The sequence below is a fragment of the Glycine max genome, chromosome 15 (genome assembly GCF_000004515.6).
Source record: "Glycine max cultivar Williams 82 chromosome 15, Glycine_max_v4.0, whole genome shotgun sequence".
Classification (NCBI taxonomy): Eukaryota; Viridiplantae; Streptophyta; class Magnoliopsida; order Fabales; family Fabaceae; genus Glycine; species Glycine max.
Genome location: NC_038251.2, coordinates 45,234,657 through 45,239,996, shown reverse-complemented (window position 1 = coordinate 45,239,996; position 5,340 = coordinate 45,234,657). Strand labels below are relative to the sequence as shown.

At 30.0% G+C, this 5,340-nt stretch overlaps 1 pseudogene; it reads right to left on the bottom strand.

Moving 5' to 3' along the window:
* Nucleotides 1-343: 343 nt before the first annotated feature.
* On the bottom strand, nt 344-2,502 carry LOC100804058 (two-component response regulator ORR9-like; annotated as a pseudogene).
* Nucleotides 2,503-5,340: the final 2,838 nt, after the last annotated feature.

Here is a 5,340-nt window from a genome sequence, read left to right as displayed (position 1 = left end):
TTATAAATAATTTAATTCCTTTTTTATATTTTATAATAAAAAAGTAATCAATAAATAAATTATCTCTCTACCAAAAAAAATCAAATAAATTATCTTAAAATTATTTGTATGTAACATATCCAAAAATAAAACTTATTAACAATAGTCGATTATATCTATAATTAATTGTAAATATTATCCAATCCAAAATAGACTTTAATTTTAATTTTGAACATGCTGGAGAAACTCTAATTAAAATAAAAACATAAAAGTGAAGCTAGGAAGAAAATTGAGGCGCCTGTTTTAGGTTAAACTGATGAAGGACACAATGGAAATTAAAAAGACTTGTCAAAATGAAATGATATTTGATGACCAAAATTGAATGGAATTCTTTCTCAGGCTATTTACATAAATGACTTGTACTCTTTATCCCTTTTGCATGATTATTGACTGCCTAACTTTTCACTACCAAGCAAGCGAGAGAAGAGGAAAATGTTATAGGCACTACCTATGTTTCATCAATTTTTTTATTTTTAATTTGAAACCAATTTTAACTGCTACATTTTATTCTGGTTTTATTTGGGGAATGGATTTCTTCCATGTCCTTCCTTTTGTTATTGAAGGGTTGGTCTTGCTCTTCCTTTGCTCTTGATTTCATCAAATGTGGCTTCAGCTTGTTCACATCTGCCTGTTGAACTGGTTTCAGAAAGAACTCTTCTGCTCCCTCTTCCAAGCATCTGATACAAAAAAAAAAAAAATGTCATGTAAGTCAAATATGAAATTTAGGCATGTAATGCCCCCTAAAATTTATTTGAAATTTTGAAAAGAAAAAAAAAAGTCATGTAAGCCATGTGATGACCCCTAATATGTGATTTTTTATTTATTTTAAAAAGGGCATGTTAGTCAAATTTAGCCATGTGATGCCCCCATAATATGTGAATTTGAAAATTTCAAAATAATTAAGTTGGTATTGGATTGGGAGTTTAGGATTCCTCACCTGTTGATCCTTGATGGTACATTCTCTGAGGACATAATCACAACTGGTATGTTTTTAAGAGATTTAGATTCCTGCAAATCAAGGAACTTAATATTATTTTTTAACATCATCAAGCAGAAGAATATACAGGCTGTCAAAGATATACCATGATGGCCATGATCAAATTTGATTTGCTATATTGGAAATTTGGAAAATATGACAACTAAGATGTCAGAAGGAATTTTTTTTAAAAAAAATTGTCTAAAAATTCACATAATTTTTATTTCAGAAATAAGATCATATCCTTTCAAATTGTTTCCTAAAAGATGGAAAGGCAAAATCAAATCCATCGTGCATAATTTGACCAAGTTCTGTGATGTATTCATATGGTATGGTAGGATTCAACGAAATTGAAGCTAGATTAATCAAATAAAAAAGTGACACAAGCTTCTTAAAAAAGTCTTGGTAAATGCACGAAAGCCTACCTTGATTTTTCTCAGCAGATCATAGCCAGTCATTCCTGGCATGCAGTAATCTGTTATAATCAGGTTTATATCTACATCCTGCATGAACAATTTAACCAACGGTTAATACAAAGTTGTCCACAAAAATGTTTTAGGGCATATGTGTGAGTAATTATTTAGTTAGAGAATTGAACCTGATGAATTTCTGATGCAACAGTGGTGTCAAAAGTCCTCAACTCATCTTCAACCAAACCAAGAAATTTTAAGGCCTTAGTGGCAGAGTCCACTGTAGTAACTGTGATTTCAACAAATATTCACAAGAATCAAATATCAGTTATCAAATTCATTACCCCAAATCCCACCTTCAGGAAAAAGGAAAAATATCATAAATGATTACACAAACAAACAACATGCTCATATCATATGTTTCTTCGATAATATGGCAATATCAAGGTTTTATAACATGGTCACAGCCACATTTTGGCTGCGTTTTTTGTTATTGTGGGAAATTATAGATAAATGTGACGGTGACAGATCATTCTTCAAAACCTTTGGCGGTATAACAATAAAAATGCATATTAAAAGAAATAAAGTAAATAGTGGACAAAAAAAAAGTACCATGAAAGGAAGAGGTTTTTAGGAGCCTCTCAATCAGCATTCGGTCAATAATACTGTCATCAACAGCCAAAACATGGAACTGAGCCTCTACAGTCATAGCCATAATAACTTGGAAGATATTATGTGCTAGCTAGCCACAACAGAAGAAGAAAAATGGATGAAAGAAGAGAACAAGGAAGAGGGATAGAGATGAAGAATAATGTAATGAGTTGAATGAGAGTGTGACATTTTAAATGGGAACCTATCATGATCAAGAAGATACATAATCCTCATAGGAAATCTGACAGTTTGGAAAGCGATATCCCACAGATTTCATCCAGAATCTCAAGGATCTTCTAGGTTGATTTTTGAATTGAACAACAAGCAAAGGAGGTGGTGGAATTTTACCAAATTTAAAAAATTGGACTTGTTCATTATTATTTTGTTTGACCCTTTTGCCAATGATAAGCAACTGTTGGGGTGAGTTGGTTTACTATAATATTGATAATACTTCTATTTTCATTCCATTTGCCTTTTCATGAGACCTAAAGGGCATTGTTTAGAGACAGAAAAAAATCTTTATATATACCATTCATGCATGTGCATGACCTGCTTAGTGCTTTGCACTTAACCCCATTTACTAGAAATACTAGCAAGAATTATAATTTCCTATTGACTTGTTTGTCCTTTTACAAATTTTAAAGGACAACTAGGAGTCTTGGACCAAAACCATACAGAATTTTTCAAGGGAGAATCAATCCTCGAAACATATACCTCCATCTTATTTTACTTTTCTATTATATTTGTCTTATTTTAATTCATATATCATTCCTTTTTTGTGTAATATACTTTCTTTATCTTATTCTTTTGGTGGTTACTGGTCACATTTTAAATAATTTTTTTTTATCTGGAAACACAGTTGGTTTTACAAAAGACAATCTTATTTAAATGGAAAACATACACAATACGTTTAAGGTTAACTTTTTTGGAGATTTTCTTTACACACAACTTTAATAAGGTGGAAAATTAGGCATGTACTTGAACGACGTACCTATAAGTACAGTTGAATATTTCGAGTGAGAAAATTTAACCAAAGATTTTAAACTTTAATTATAATCAAAGTTTTAAAAAATGGTTCGCACAATTTTGGATACGACCACAATTACAGCCGCATTAACTACCATTTATACATAATTTCTGGCAATATCAAGAGTCACAACGAATCGTGATTACAATGCAATTCAAAACTTTGAATATAACAACTTCACTAAATTATTTTTTAATTATAATCATGGTTTTAAAAAATGGTTTGTGTAATTTTGGATAACACCACAATTAACTACCATTTATATGTAATTCTCTGCAATATCAAGAGTTTTAAGGAATTGTGATTACAGTTCCAATTTAAAACTTTGAATATAATAACTTCACTAAATTATTTACTACTTATAATTGATTTTTCACAATATCAAGAGTCTCTCAACCAATAGTGACTGGCAATTTAAAACTTTGAATATAAAACTTCAATAAATTATTGTTCTTTGAAATTTAAATTATGCTTAGTCTCCGAGCATTACCATAGTATTTTATGTGGGTCAAAATCAGCGTTAGTTCTTTCATTTTGACTTTCCAACTCTTCATCTGTTTCCCCATTTTTTTTATTCTCTTCAGGGGTCAACATTAACAACTTTACTGGGGGAAAACTATGTTATCTCAATGATTTTCCATCCTAATATTGTTATTTGAGTGCGATTCGTTTTTCTATTTTTTTTTGAGAATCAGAAAGTAAAATAAATAAGACATGCTATATATATATATATATATATATATATATATATATATATATATATATATATATATATATATATATATATATATATATATATAAAGAGATGATATGCTATATCTTCGGCAGATAAAAGAAAACGACTCAGGAATCGATTTGAGTCCAACTATAACTATCTCCCAAGTTTGAGGAGTATTATTCGTTTTTTGTTTTCATGTGAAGCAAGTGTTTTTCATCTTGTTAATAGCCTTCCAATCCTCATTAGCTCGAAATCCTGTGATAGACAATTACCCACCTAAAATTAATGTCTAGTTTTTATCTTTTAAGGGACTAAATTGTTGTCCCCAATGTACTGACTTGATATCTCACTAATCTTTCAAGAACTAATTTCAGTATTTACTCTTAACCAAAATAGTCAAGTTGCTTCAAGTTTTGCAATCTGACCCTAAGCTCTAAGTCGCATATATAAAATTTCAGCATTGAATTTAATGATCTGGACTACTAAAAGACCTGTAAATGACCCTAAGTTTTACAAGTTCAGTTCTTTCTCCATTATTGTAAAGGTCTTTTGAATACTAAAAGAATTTTTATAAATATAACCTAAACCTCTCCTATATATTTACTGAACATATTACTTTGTAAAAGACAAAAGAATGAATTTTTCATCTTCAACTTCAGGATGTAGATAGAAATTTAAATGTTGAAAAGAAAACCAAAATAAATTTACCTTGAATCACAACGAAATCATTAGAGACATCCCTATCTATTGATCCAAGAAGTCCTTTTAGATGTGCCTAAGATACTCCTTCATGCTATTAGTGGTATGTTAGAATGTTAAGCTTCTATTGATTGGTGCTTTTAAAAAAAAAATCATTTTCTTTCATTTATTTTTGAAAAACAGTTTGAATTGGTAGCATGAATATTCTTACTCATATAATGTAGTGATTCATCATGGGTTTGGGCCCAATGGTAAATTAATGTGCTAACTTTGGGGGTTGTTATTGACCTCACTCCTATTGCTATTAGTTCATATCAAGGGGCTGATCCCTTTTCTTATTCCCAAACTATCCTTCCCATAAAATCATGGTACCGTTGTAGGTCATGCACAACATAACCTGTTTTTGTTGTATGACAATACTTGCAATGGAATCATAATTCTATTGCTATTTTGTTTGTCGTAGTGCAATGGAATCACAACACAATAGAATCACAATTTTTTTGTTATCGAGACAATGCAATGGAATCACAATTTTATGGTTTTGTTGCACCCCTTTAACACAATAGAATCATGATTCTATTGCTATTTTGTTTGTCACCCTAAATAGTACAACAGAATCACGATTTCGTTGTGTTGTGATTGTAATAGATTTTTCTTTTTAAATTGAAAAAAAAATTAAAAATGAATTTGGTATTTTTTTTATTGATTGAACATTACAACATTGCAATGATTGACCGAACACTATTTTTTTTATGCGCATATCAATTATATTAAATATAGACACAATCTAAACTATTTATCTTGTTGGTTCGATCTCAAT